Genomic DNA, 16,431 nt, shown 5'->3' with positions numbered 1-16,431 from the left:
TGGGCCTATGGTACATTTACTCATATCTCTATGGTTATTACGAGTCTAATGTGTACACGTTTTGAAAAGAAAAAAATTAAAACGTTCTTATAAGTAGAATGACTAAGTATCTGATCCATCATTGTAATATTTTTTTGACATTCTTCTTATTCCAAAAAATGCATCAACAAAATCGGTCAAACTTTTTGTAAGAATGCTCTGGCAACAGAACTTAGGTGTAATTGATTTAAATATACAGGGTGTTTGGCGCATCGTGTGCCAAAATGATTTGACGGATAGAATGGGTCATTTCCTATATTTTCAGCCCCCATTACACGTTCCATGCCAGGCGGCTACTTTTTTAATAATTTTTAGTAATTTCACTAAAATACCCAAATCGCATCATTTAATTTCAATTTAAAAAAAAACTACTAGGCGTAGCCTCAAAGTAAATATTTTGTGAAGTTTTTACCTGCTTTGAACTTATTGTAAAGTAAAAAAAAAAGGTTCAAAATTCAAAATTTGAATATCAGTCCGAGTAGAGTCAATGCACTAATTTAAGGAATTTGTGAAGTTGTTGTTATTATTTAAACAAGATTAGTATACCGTTTGAATGGGGATAGACTAGAGAAGTTTTCATAAAATCCGAAGATCGCTATCTCTTTTAATTTTTTTATTATAGCCATGTAAACTTAATTGTTCAGTTCATTTTTAACTTTTTGGAAAACTTCAAAGCTGAATTAAAAAAAAACTAGATGATATTTGCCAGTAAATTTAGATTTGATGCAACCCTACATCAATGCACGTCAAAACAAAATATTTACTGTGAGGCTACGCCTAGTAGTTTTTTTTTAAATCGAAATTAAATGATGCGATTTGGGTATTTTGGTGAAATTACTAAAAAAATTCATATAAAAGTAGCCGCCTGGCATGGAACGTGTTATGGGGGCTGAAAATATAGGAAATGACCCATTCTATCCGCCAAATAATTTTGGCACACGATGCGCCAAACACCCTGTATATATGAGATAGAGAAAATATTTTAAGGGTGCACGACTTTCAATATAATTTCAGCTACAATAAAAGTAACTGAACAATAAATACCGATCGAGAACCGAACCGTGGCCGTGATAGAAAGCAACAAGTGTACAATTCTCGGAATACCTAACAAATGTAAAGTTTTTTCTGTCGGGGACATGGCCCAATTAAGGGGGACACAGTCTGGTTCTTATAATTTATTCGCCAGCGTTTTAGTTTTGTGCCACGTTTTTCTCCGATCGGAATCTGTATCGTAAACACCTTGTTTAGTCGGGCGGCCGCGATGGCGCGATAAGCCCGTATCATGCGTGAGATATTGGTAATAACGGCCCGCTCAGGTGGGGACGGCCACTCATAATGCACAGAGGAAGTCGGTCCGCATGAAAATGCTGTTCCAAATTTAAAATTCAGATGAGTCAAGGAACCGATTACCGAATCTATGAGATCAATTGATGAATTGAAAATGGGAATTATTATTAACTTGTTAAACGCTCAGGATGGAAAGATTCGTTGCGATGGTAGAGCTCACTCTAATGTTTAACGATGCTAGCAAGATAACAATTTTGACATCACTACTTAACTTTTAATGTGACTATTCGGATTATAAGTAGGTATGGTTTATTAAAGTCTATGCAATTTTTATCCCATAACATCGTTCCGATCTGACCAAATCGTCGAGTGTTAGTCAGCTACATAGCCACAAATCTAACGCAGAAACCTCACACGATTCAACTTCGAGAATTATATCGCGTTATTCGCTGACAATATTGACTTCAGAACCTATTAGCCGACTGAATCGCCTCTGTTTTACGTAATAAGCTTAGATGTTTCCGCTATTTTATCCGCTCGTTATGAGAGTGCAAATATCTTGGGCGATGCCACTGCGAGCGTACTATATTCGTGCAGCGAGCATGCACTCCGGCGCATTCTCGGAACCCTTTAATTGCCCCCACTCGCAGATCGAACGTTTAAAATCGATTTTTTATTCGATTTAGTCCATGTGCGCGCGGACTCAAAATCGTGTTTTGTTTGCAGATAGCGAACGCTGTGTTTATGCAAATGCTACACACATGTATGTACTGACTACTCAATTAATTAAGCTAGTGACAGATGGTGTAATGAGCTGAACTGAGGATGCTCGGTATCGGATGTACATACAGCATTTTACATGCTGCTTTACTTAATTAGACATTTTCTAATTAAGGTAGAAAATAGATGTTGAAGCCTTTTATTAGATAAGCCTATTATTTTAACAAGATTTTATTATGTAAATACCTATTTATAGCAAAATTTTTACTAGAATTTTGCATCTAGAAAAGCTTTATAAGTTCATTTTAAACTGAAAATTAAAATTATCTAAAATAACTATCAGCAGCCTAACCTAACCTAACCTAAGTATTAACAAAACATAAATCCAATTCAACTTCCAAATCCAATTCGAAAAGACCCTTGAAGATTGAAGTTTGAAGAATATTTTAATTGGTAACAGAGAGAATAGCAAGCTAATGCGTGTTGTACTAATACAGCCCGATCCTGAATGGCGATCGCAGAAGTTGTGGCATTCCTGCAAACGATGGCCGTTCTTAACACCTCGACCGCAATAAAATCCAGCAAACCTAACCCCAACTTGTAAACCTTACGATGCAAACAATAAAGACCAATATGGATTGTCCACACCATTTAATAAGCGACGATTCGATATCAAACTATTTCGATACTTCTACATCATTGCATTGAGTCTAATTTTCTTCAAGGATAATTTTCACCTCTGAAATTAGTTGTCACCAAAAGTTACCTTTATTCTATAGTCCATATGGTTGAATTTACTCATTTTCGTATTTGCAGTATTGGTACTGGTATCGTGCGGTAATGAGGTGAAACAATTCAAAATACGAAAGGACTCAAAATAATATGTAGAGTTCTTAGTATATAGTAATTGGTTTGTTATACGTTATCGGGAGCATTTTACCAGGAAAGCCTTAATTCCTGAAATTCCACATTAGTAAATTCCCATGATGGATGATAATTGGGTATCGAACATTGAATTTTTAATATCAGCTCAGGTAGCGCTTACTTTGTTGCTTTATTAGTGGTTACGCGCATAATAAGTGAGCTTTGATGCTTGAGCTTACGAGTAAACTTGTAAAGGGCGGGATTTACATCTTTTTATGTCCTGGCATACGTATAACAACTAATTAACTACATTGTATTAGCATCACATTGATTACCCAGCTTCAAACTACTAGATATTATGATGACTAGATGTAAACTATCATAACTGAGTAATAAGGGATGAAAGATGTCCACCCACAAGGTGGACCGACGACCTGGTATAGGCGCTGGATGCAGGCCGCTACCAAACGTGCGATGTGGAGTCATTGGGGGAGGCCTATGTTCAGCAGTGGACGTGATGTGGCTGAAATGATGATGATGAGGGATGAAGGAGTTTACATTGGTTTTCAACATAGAATCTCTAAACTTACGTTTAGTTATAACCAACATAATTATCTCTTACACTAGCCTCATCGCACCTTATATTAGAAAATAGCTTACGCGTAGTTCAGCCATTCTTATGCTTTATTTTTTAATTGTGCTCGTATCTAACCCTCTTGCTAATCGCTGGCGGCTAACCTACATTTTACTTTCGTCATTAAGGTGCATCCACACCACAGTTAGTTTTTGTAGAGCAACGTTTTTAAGTGGCCCTGTAATAAGCACGTTTGACAAGGCCTAAAATATTTTCAAGACGAGAGTGAATAAGTACTTACAGGGCAGAATGTACCATCCTAGACTGCATCTCACTTAACATCAGGTGCAGAAGTTTGCAAAGATACTCACCGATGAAAGAGAATCTGTCTTTGTCAACTTCGTCTATTTACTCGTATTACGAGTAGTGACAACATTAAAATTAAAGAATATTGTTTTGCATAATACTGTTGCTCCACGAAAAGCAATAGTGTGGGTACACCATTAGACAATCCCGGACTGAGACAGCTACACGTCCCAAGAACGAGTAAGAAGGACAGGTGTACGCGACCCTCTTTATTTGGAGCAAGGTGCAACAACGAAATCGATCAGGTGTATTTGTTTAAACAAGGTGTGCTATAATGTTTCAAGGACTGCGGTAAAATTAATAACGCCCGAGCTTGGCTGACAATTAACGCCACGAGCTTAATTATTGAATGCGACTAGAATTCACAAATAAATCAGTAAATGTCTCTTTTATTTTGGCTCTAGGTAGGCATTTTCTGACAACAAAAAAAGTTTTGTTCCTAATTTCTATTTTTGTCTGTAGATTGAATTGCTCTTGATAACTTTCATAGACAAACAGTCTAAGGCTGAGTTGCTCCACCAAACTTTAACCGTAACCATTTGTATGGAATATGACGGACTTTTAACATTTGCTAAAGTTAAAGTAAGTTTGTGCGATCCAGCCTAAGTATTTTATCGAGTTTTAACAGAATAAAACCTGTCACTAAAATTAGTAATCCTTGCAAATAGAGCTATAGACAATAGTCGATGAGACATAATAATGTTTAGAGTGTTAGGTGATAGTGATAACAGTGACTCCGTCTCCTGAAGAGCTAAGTTTGCGTCATAAACTCCGATTTAATGCCCATTTTACACCCGACGTATGCTGACGTACAGTCCGCGCCATTAGAAGTAAACATGGTACAATAATAAATATCAACTGAAAGAGAGATCGGCTCTACATTTAACATTCATCATCATCATCATTTCAGCCACAGGACGTCCACTACTGAACATAGGCCTCCCCCAATGACTTCCACATCGCACGGTTGGTAGTGGCCTGCATCTAGCGGCTTCTTGCTACTTTATCAGGTCGTCGGTCCACCTTGTGGGTGGACGTCCACGCTGCGTTTTCCAGTACGCGGCCTCCATTCCAGAACCTTGCTGCCCCATCGGCCGTCAGTTCTGCGTACTATGTGCATTTAACATTATTTTATTTTAAAAGATATTTTTGGCATCAGGTTGACACTTCGCCATATTTTTATGAACTGTCCATTTCATAAATTATTCTAACATCACTTATACATGTTCTATGTATCTATCAATAATACATTTATTTCAAAGCAGCTAAAGTCAATTTTAAAAGTTCATTGAAAATTAGCATGCTTTCAGGGAAATCAAGTGGTATTCGTAAATGAAGTTGGCTTTCTGACTAAAACATAGTCACCCTAATTGATTACAGAATTAAAATTTTTAATAACGTTGACTGTACTAACTAAACGGTTTGACAAAGGTGTTACTTAGGTTTAACAAAGCTAGAACTGCTGTTAGTTTATTTTATACCTATACCCAAGCACATATTTTATAAAATTTAATTGAATTTTATTAAATGCGCAATTTATGGCGTTAGAAAAGGTTACGTTTGAAAGTAGAAAACTAGCTAGAGGCGAAATAAAATTATAAAAGATAATTATCAGTGGTGTCCTGCTCGACATAAATAAATATAATATAATATGGTCACGTAAACACTGCCATTAAAAATAGGAGGATTAAGTATTTATTGAAAAAGCTTTCCTAAGGCCTTGTTCACTGCTGAGCCTTTTCATTAGTAGGACCATTTGACTACGATTTCTACGATTAGTACTCAAGTATTTAACAGATTGTTAACCCTTAACTGGTATCGTAAATTGGACATACGTAACTGGTATCGTGGGGGCCGCGCGGCCCCCATACTATGTTTGCTTCTAGCAAGCATGTTTTACCTATTTACTTGAATAAATGCTCATACATGATATATATCAGGCTTTTTCTATGTAATCAATTAGTTTTTATTGTATTAAATCTTCTTACTTATATACTTCAAGACATTACATAATAGTGACAACTTATTACGTAATATTTTTTTAACGTTACAAATATCTATGAAACCTACGTTTAGAAAGTTATAATCAAAAATATTATTATTTTAATTAATCCATAATAATGTGAACTTAATAATAAATAACGTTTTAACGTAATGTTTAGTAAAAATAATAAGCATTTTATAAAAATAAAAATATAAATATTATGTAGACAAATATTAGCAGGTGCTGGTGGATTTTCAGACCACTTGTATTAATTTTTTCATAGTAGCTGGATTGACTAGGTCCTATAACATCTTCATTTTCACTCTCTGAAGAAAAAACTAGAAAATCAGAAGCAGTATCCTCATTATCGACCGAATATTGGTTATTGGGTCTTCACAATGACCTATAATTTTATTATCACTATATCCTTCTTCTGACATGCTACTAATCACTAATTTGGAATCAAAAACTTCGTTCTAGGTATCTTCTATTGTTTTATCACTAATAAGCCATCAATACTGCAAAAAAACTAGAAACAAATAAAAATTGCCATGAAAAAAAAACTAACGTAACTGGTATTGTGGGGGCCGCGCGGACCCCAACACGTGCATATCTTCGTCCTGGTGAATGATACAGTGCTGAAACGCCTGCACCAGACGCGAGTAGCGCCGAAATGAGAATACCAAAAATTTTGGCTGCCCACGATGCGTAGCTTCTTAGAAATCAAAGAAAACGTCATGCGTGGGGGCCGCGCGGCCCCCACGATACCAGTTAAGGGTTAAGCATAACGAGTCCATGATAAGTTAGGAGTAGACCTCATATAAGATAAGGTTATCTTCCTGAACCCTCTGCTTGCAAAGTCAAACTAATAATCTTAAAAAGAAAACGTTTTTATGAATAGTATTCAGAAGCTACAAATCAGGAACACCCTGTATATTGGATGCACCTGCGCGGCACGCGTGCGTTGACATGTCGTGTAATCTCAGACCGGAGACCGCAAGCGATGGAGTTACACCTTTTTGTCTTTCATATTTGGGTATTAATCGAATCATTGCTTACCAGATACGTGGGCGACGTGGTCAATGTTAAAAACAATGTGGATTTATTTGGAAACTACTATAAAGTTGGATAGTCATCAAATAGAAGAATATTTGTGACCTCTCTCTCAACTGGCAAATCAAATTTATGTTTTCAAAATAATTGACAGACAATTAATCAAAAGGCGACGCGGTTCTCGTCAGGCCACGGGTTTGGATTCCGCTAGAGGCAAATATTAGTGTTTACTTATTTACATTTTAAACAGTTCATTCGGGACTAGAAAGGCAACTGGTGTAAACAAAAGTTTTCTAATAAAGCTGTTACAGTAGATACAGTAAGCATCAAATCATAGCCAAAAAGTTCGCAACACGTCTTTTTTTTTTTTTTTTTATTTACGGTCTTTATTACAATTGGAATAAGGTTATATTGTGAACTTTTTAGCCATTTTGGGTGTCACGAACTATTTGACGCTGACTATACTCCAGAACCTAGTCCATACATTCTGTATCACAGTCTGCCCAATAAAAAGAATTCAACCTTATTTATCTGTACTATACTAATATTATAAAGCTGAAGAGTTTGTTTGTTTGTTTACTTGAACGCGCTAATCTCAGGAACTGCTGGTCCGATTTGAAAAATTCTTTCAGTGTTAGAAAGCTCATTTATCGAGGAAGACTATCGGTACGATACGATCACGATACGAGTAAGGGGCCGTCCACATATTACGTCATTTATTTATTTATATTGTTTATTGTTCACGTACAAAAAGATTATTTCTAAAAAGAAATTTCTTCCAGCACACCTAGTAAGTGAGACTGCAAATGTGAGAGGCGGCTAAGGCGCGTACAATACTAAAATAACTAATAATAAACATACATAATGCAACATAGATGTACACAAATACAGTAATACCCTATTTTTCTCAAATCTGCAATGTTTTAATTTTGTCAAACTGGTAATGACGTCAATTTTGGGAGAAGGGGGGGGGGGGGGGGGGGTCATTAAGAAATGACGATAGGATGATTGTAGGGGGGGGGGGGGGTCTAAAATCTGAAAAAATCGATGACGTAATTTATGGACGGCCCCTAATAAGAGCAGAGCAACAATGAAAAATGATGCAAAAACGGGTTTTCACGCGAACGCAGTCGCGGGCACAGCTAGTACCAGTATAACCAAAAGAACAACCCAATAAAATCCAGGTCAAGAACCCATTAGGGTTGAAAGGTGCGTGGCGTCGGAAGTGGAACAATCGCAGCTTTAAGCTTTACATATTCTCGCAGTCAAAGCACCTGTATTTATTGGGGGAGTTAAACTGTATAACGATTCGCATACAGCCTTTGTTGTTGCTGTAAGAGATACCAATACCGACTACGAGTAAATGCGCATGATAATTATATTATATGTTATTGGAACAGCCTCAACAAGAATCAAAACTGTAATCACTACTGACATTTTAGTTCAGTAATCAACCACCAGTAGCCGTATTCACGTAACAAAACCTCAACGACGTACAATCGATTTGACCGCTAGTCACTTTTCGTATTTACGTGTTAATCGCCCGATTTTGTTTCGATTTCGTTTTTATGTGTATTCAATCGCAGCCTCCGCCGTATTCACCTATTTCCTATTTTGAAGTTTGGTTCAAGTGATTAAACGTCAAATGACAAATCGCTGAGTTGCGATCCTATCGAAGTAACATGTACTTAAATACGGATTTAGAACTATTTTTAAGGCTAAGTTGCACCACCTAATTTTGACAGCAACTATGACGATAACCGGTGCTTTTTTATGGGATTTGACAGATTATTGACGTTTGTCAAAGTTAAAGTAAGATGGTGCAACCCAGCCTAAAAATCAACGAGATTTTGACTGTGGAAAAATACGTGAATTAGGCCGCTGGCCAGGTAAATATTTCTCATTCTGTAATGCTTCGTAGACCTGGATGTTTGATCCTCTTAGATATTCCTTCTGTGGCTATTAATAACTAAAAACGATCAATGAAAATATATTAATAAAATAACACTCAATGTAGGTACTATGTATTCATATAAACGATACAAGCGGTATAACTTTATTGTAGGACTAAAACAAAGGCCCCTAAGACTTGTAGTTACTGCACTCATTAAAATCACTAAAAGGTGCGGCGCTAAACTTTAGCTAGGGGCGACGGAAGGCTACGGAGGTACAGTTAACTACAAAATTCCAGAAAGTAGTTAATTGATTGTAACATATCTTTTTATAAAGGCCAAAATTTTCCTGAAAAAGGTCTATAAGTAGGACTTAAACGACTTTGAATACAGTAATGATAAAATTCATACTTACTTACATTATAAAACTAGCTGACCCAGCGAACTCTGTTCCGCCTTAAAGCAATTTTTCCTTATTTGCTCACCGTTTAGACCCTGGACTATGACAAACATTTTAAAACCAAAATCAGCTCAATCGGCCCAGCCGTTCTCGAGTTTTAATCAGACTAACGAACAGCAATTCATTTTTATTTATATAGATAAATTATGTAACTATCATTTACCTATTTTAAATGTTTGATAATACTCGTATTTCTGTTTGACATTTAGAATAATTCCGCGATATTATGAAGTTTTCTGAGGGTATCTACCAGATCAAGAATTCTAGACTTGAGAAACAGACTAGACTTGAAGAGAGAGAGACTTGACCAAAAAATAATTTTATATTAGGCGTTGTCTATCATCCTTTAACAAAATGCTACCCATAACGACTGTGTTTTTTGCGCTGCTTCTTCTCAGCACTGGCCCATTTATTATCCCGGAGCAGTGGTAGGGTTAATACTGGGACGTATAAAAGTGGTTTTAAAAGCCTACTTGCAAAAATAAAATTAGTTTTATGAGTTTTTTTATAATTATAACCCTTTTGCTATCGACTGTACACGCAGTAAAAGGCAGCACACGCTCGTGGGGCTTGCATCTTACTTACGGCGGTCTCATTACATGTCTAATTTTGTTAACAGAGCCTATAAAACGCTGAAGGCATATTTAACCCTAGCATTAAATATTGAAAGCCAGATGTACAGGAAAAAACTTACTTATTGTTGGAACTTAACTGCCAACTGAACTAAAATAAGTAAAGTGCAATTCTTATAAAAATGTTCGAGAAATATTTTCTAGAATGAAATGTCTATGTATAAAAAGACACCTAGTCTTTTTACTATAAAAATATAAAAAATAAATATCCTTGGACATTTTACACTACGCTTCTAGTCCCAAACTAAGCGAATCTTTTACTAGGTATAGGCAGTAGACAACGAATATAAACATACTTAAATACTTTTTTTTTGTAAATACATATTATACATACTTAGTAACACCCAGACCCGTCACAGAAATTAAAATTCATTTTAATTTCAGCCCGGCCTCAGAATCGAACCCGGGACCTCTCGGCATAGTAGTCCGTTCTGAACACCACTACACCAAACGGCCGACTAACATGTGGCTTCATCTCACTAGTTCCACCAAATAATTATAAATCAATAATTTACTTTTAATCTTTGTATAGGATTGTCTATCACACTGGATACAGTCAGTCGTCAGAGTGCGGTCAGTGAATGCAGCCCGCATAATGTATGATTACTTTAACCTGACCGCAGACCGCATCCAGTGTGGCAAATCCTTAAACTTCTTACTTCATAAGTTGATACTTCTTCTTATTTTCCGCTATGGCTATTGTGTTTCCACGTTTGCCAATTTCACGTGAGCAAACTTGGTATAGTTCCAAAATACTGAACTCTGTACCCCCAGTGAAAAGGGATCTAACTCGACTTAGATCAAAATTGACTTTATAACATAATGTGAATCTCTGAAAAATTTGCTATTTTTGTATCTAATCGGTATGTTTCTATGACGTATAGAAAAGAAAATAACTTTGTGCCAAATGATACAAGTAAGGCTTTGTGAACCAATTTTGAGTTTTCTTTCGTGTATATTGATACATGTCTACTTTTAACAAAGTGTACCGGAGGCTTCTTTCACTTTTTTATTGTGTCAAGAGGTATGACTCGTGTTACTACTTTTTACACGATGGAAGTTGTTCAGATTGAGTTTGTGATTAACAATATAAGATGACTCATATTAATATACACAAAAAAAACTATGTATTGTTGGTTAGTGAAAAACAATGTAACTTAATTTATAGCACAAAAAGTAAAAGACAAAAGATTATTTATTTTGTGTATAATGATTCAATTAGACTAATACCATTAACCACAAAAGTTTTGTACATGTGTAAAATGCTATAAGTTACTTAGATCAAAAACATTTGAAAATCGCAACTAATAATTTGGTTAATTATTTGGTGTAAAATGATATAACTTAGCCCAAACGTCAGACTAAAGGAAAAAATAATGTCGTAGTTTTGAAATCAAAGAATTTTAGTTAATAGTTTTAATAAATAATGGTGAATATCTACTAGTAAAACATATCATTGAATTCATAGTGCCTAACGTTGTCAATAAAAGTACTTAATAAGTGCATTATCGAATTCACAAGAGCTTTAACTACCAGAACTCTTTATAAACAAAACTCATCACCTTTGACAACAAATTGAACTGGGCGAGTCATGTCGAGAACAAAATAAAAATGGCCTATATAGCATTCCAGCAGTGCAAGAGACTCATTGGTACTAGATGAGGTCTCAACCCAAAGATAAAACTTTGGCTCTACACGTCGGTTATATGGCCCTCTTACACATATTATTATGGATCACTTGTGTGGTGGCACAGAACACAACTATCCACAGCAAGATCAAAACTCCAAAGCCTGCAACGCCTAGTAAGCATAGCGGCCACTAGTTGTATAGAACCACTCCATCGACATCACTTGAGTACCTTCTGAATCTTAGATCTTTAGACCTCTTCATTCAGGAGGAAGCGCAAGCAGCCGCTCTAAGACTTAAAGGTAAGAACGGCATATAGAAGCAAAACAAGGAGACAGGATATTCCACGATCCTGCACAAAACCCTAATAAAAGAAATACCTCTCACCGAGGCACCCATCGACAGAATTCCCTGTGTTCACATCTTCGACTGGAGATATAATATCCAACTTACGGCGGAAACGCACGATTGCTCTGGAATCAATGAAGTTAGGATATACACTGACGGCTCCAAAACCCAAAAAAGTACGGGAGCTGGTGTCTTCTCGAATTACCTAAATATACTAAGAATATCAACATCACCAGATAAACACAATACAATTTTCCAAGCAGAATGCAATCAGAGCAGCAGAGGTGGTTGCAACCATAGACATCCGAGGTCTGAATATAAAAATAATCTCAGATAGTGCAAGCAATACAAAGCAACTTAATATACTACATTAAAATACTTATAATGGAATGCCATGACGCGCTCCTAAGTCATTGCAGACGCAAATGGCGTTACCCTGCACTCCTGTGGATCAAAAGGCACAGTAACTCCTTGAGCAACGACGCAGCAGATGAACTGGTCAGAAGGGGATCGTACACGACGGTATTTGGTCCGGAACAATAATAATGCCGATACCATAAGCACAGATCAAGACCTGGCTGCGCTCCAAAATAGAAAAATAACACCACACAGAATGGAAAGATTGTGAAAGATGCAGGCAAACAAAAGATGCAGTTGTGCATATATATCGAAAAAATTCTCCCACAGCCTCATAAGACTAAACAGGGACAACATCCGCAAGGTCCTAAGTGTAATAACAGGTATGTTAAATAAACACCTACACAATATAGCTGTTGCAGACAGCCTACTGTGCAGAAGATGCATGGAGGCAGAAGAAAAACCGCAGCACGTGCACAAGGAGTACACAAGCGATCAACAGGCTCAAATTCTCCAATCACCAGGGTCGCTGCAGAAGGCCTGTAGCGACTTAGATAGGCTGCTGCTACCTGGGGGATCTGGAGTGGTTGGAATAGGAAGATAAACTACAAATAGCGCACAATGGTCTAATCAAAAGGCTAAGTGCAATATTCGATTGTCCTGCAAAACTAACTACGAAAGGCCTTATGAATGGATACTATGTATACCTAAAGTGAATAATTATGTAAATGGCATGTGTGGCTGGACTTTATCTGCTTAGCTCGCAAGTATAACATGTCTTGTTATTCATGTCATTATTGATTTAAGAAGATTCCCGCCTTAGGCAGTTCGATTTTTTCAAGTTATTTATGATTTAAGAAGAGGCTGACAAGGGTGGCTAAATTTCTTGCGCTGCTTCTTCTCAGCACTGGCCCATTTATGTCCCAAAATAAAAGTAGGGTTCAAGTAATACTAGGACGTGTTGAAGGGCTTTTTAAAAGCCTCTTTGTTGAAAACAAATGCATTTTATGACTTTACTTTTATATTATCCTTCTGTAGCCAAAAGGAAATCAATATAGCTTGACATCACCATCTCCGGTCCAGAGTTTGATTCCTAATAGGTTAATTGTAGAAAACAAACTTTTCTCTGTCTCCTGTGATCCTGTCTAATTAGTTGATGTGAAACCATTGTTGTTTCTGGTCTGAACTACACAATTGCTTCAGCTATACTTTCTTTAAAATAGGAGATAATGTATGTGATTTAGGCCGATATCATTCATGGAATATGGTGTAATAATTAATAAAATAGTAGTTTCAGATCAGAATAAACATTTAAGGAGTAAATAATTAGAATTCAGTCTCAAATTCTAGCCTTATTCCTATACAATCGCCACTTATATCACTTTACACATAATTATTTGGATACTTAGATCGCTGTTATGTTAGTTAGATCAGTTTACACATTTTTTTTCTCACCAAAAAATTGGTGTATATTGATTTAAGTAACAATTTTTGGACGATTTACCCTAAATAACCTGAAATAATGATTCCTCGTAGTGTAATTACTTACGTTTGTTTTACAACTTTTTCTAAAATTGAAGAAACAAAAAATTATCAACAGATATGGCGGAAAACGTATCACTTTACACTTGATAGCGTGTGGTCAATACAGTGTGGTGTAAAATGATTTATGTCCCATTACATCACTTTACACGAATGTAAAGTTGTCGTGCATGGTGATATAACTGTGTTTTTATTTAATTACGAAAAAACCACATGCTATATTTCCCAAACTGGCACACTGCCTAATTATATCTAACATTACCTTTCACCTAAAAAATATTTCACCAAGTTATCTCTAATAGCGATGAAGCAGGATTTTTTTTAACTTCAAATGCGATTTCCCAAAAATCACCATTTTCGACTTAACTCCCTTTTCACTGGGGGTACAGAACTGTCCTATGCATGACATTGACAGTGGGGCGCCACCGTCAATACCGGATCGCTAGTTCCGATTTTTGCCATGTTGGAAACCATATAGTTGAACGATGGTAGCGCCCCCCTGTCATTGAGTTTGGTGGGACAGTTCAGCGTGAGTCATCTATAAAATAGATGTGTTGACACCACCAATCAATTGACGTACCTACTGTTTAAAACTGTCAAAACGAAACTCTCCCATAGATTTTGTATGGCACTACAAGCAAGTGACGTCACTATTTTGTCAACTCAAATAAACTACTTTTTACAATGATATTGCGACCAAAAATCGTAATTTGCAAGTAATTTAAAATTAATTAGTTTTTAAGACCAGAATGAAGAGTCTTTTTAGAAAAGTTGTGATTTCGAAAATTGTTGGGGAATGGTGTCAAATAGTCTATTAGCAGTTAAGGAAGCTAGTTTGGTAGTAGCATTTCTGTTAGGATATACTGAACTTGCGAAGAAAGCATATAAAAACTTTTTGACTCTACATAGGTTGTAGTAGTAAAGTTTCCAAATATCATACGTTCTCCTCTCCTCCTATATCCATTTCCTTGCGGGTCCAATGACAGTTTAAACCCCCGGGAAAAACTTGACCTTCACTGGTTGTGTTTTTATTGGCGGTCAAGCTGTGAATCCTGGATACACAGGAGTTGCAGCGGTGGGAACGAGAGGTGGAAATAATCCCGTTCCAAATATCATATAGTTTTGGCTGAGTCATACCTAATCAGTATGCACATCACATATGCCTGAGTGACCGAGTTGTAAGTGGCTTCATTTATTTTCGGTGCCCGCATTTGTCTAACAACCAACTTGCTAACAGAATATTTAATCAGGAACAGTTAGCAACAAGCAAATTTAGATTAAAAAAACTACTAAAAGAGTATAACGAAAAATTGGTGTCACTCTACCTACTCTTAATATAAATATTTATACTGCCTAAATCATTCACCCTGTGCGATTTCAATGTCACAGGTCACTTAACTAATACTCTGTATAACTAACTCTTAAAAATGGCTAATCAAACAGTAAACTCAAATCACTGTCCCAAACTCTTAGAATATTTTTGCCAAAGATTCATTCGTTGTATGTAAGTATTGTTCTAAATACCTATTTTCTTTTACATCATTTTCATTACCTTTCACCGCCACGCTTCCATGTACTTTAATGAGTGAAATATTTTGCAAACACTCATTTCCGGAGCACGCGATTATTCTACACAGCTCAGCATATTTATGTTTTACTTTTAATGGCCCTTAGCTTACTTCAAATTTGAATTATGGCTTCATACAGCGTACTTAATCAAAATTCCGTCAGTTTTTCCTGTGTCACCTGCCCGACCCTTGTTTCAGCGACCGTTACTCGATCGCTTTTAGCATAACTTTGGTGCCACAAAAAGATTCCCCTCTAACCGGCCATTCAATACATTTACACCAAATAATAATTACGGCAGTTCGTCTGCCGAATGCATTAAGGTTCGTTTTCTTCGTATACATTATAATTTTAATGCGAGGGCGGCCGACAGGTGCCCAACGTTATTAAGTTACGCCGAAGTCACTCAATACCCACACACTTTGTTTATTATTATGACCTAACGTACGTAAATAATGCATTATAAACTCGTGTGAATTACATATAAAGTTTCGTTTCATAATTTTGGTTTAATATGTTGGCAGCTGATTTCGTGTAATTTTAAGTTTAAGTTACCGACAGCGGTTGTTGAAGGCACATCGTATTAAATTAGCGTGGTGGATCACTAATTTTGTGTCATTATTGCCTCAAAATATTTGGTTAGTTAAAAGCTCAAGCGTCAATAGGTATTATTGATACCGGCTTATAGCTCCTACACTCCTATCGGCCTTTTCAGTTTGCTCGTACAAAATCACGAGAAAGTATTCCACTCTCTCAAAAAAAACTATCTAAGATAGTCAAAATCAACTTAAACTTTAATTAACTCTGGTAACAAACTATCAGACTGAAAATAAAACTATAAGACAGATAAATCTAACTCGGTTACTTACAAATGATATTCCAGAAATCATTCAAGTTGTTTACAAAGTATCGATGTCAACCTGTGCAACACTAGTCCGGAAACTGAAAATATCTATGAAATCTTATTAGCCTGAAACCCATTTCGGCGATTCCTATTGGTTGTCTTTACTGCCAGTTAAAACTGGTATCTCTAATTAAAGTACGAGCAAATTAAATACTAAACGCGTTTTAACGAAGTCCTCAACTGTTAACACGTCCGTCAGATGTCGCCAGCACTTTG

Source organism: Ostrinia nubilalis, chromosome 4, assembly GCF_963855985.1.
Source record: "Ostrinia nubilalis chromosome 4, ilOstNubi1.1, whole genome shotgun sequence".
Classification (NCBI taxonomy): Eukaryota; Metazoa; Arthropoda; class Insecta; order Lepidoptera; family Crambidae; genus Ostrinia; species Ostrinia nubilalis.
Note: the sequence above shows the minus strand (reverse complement) of the source record.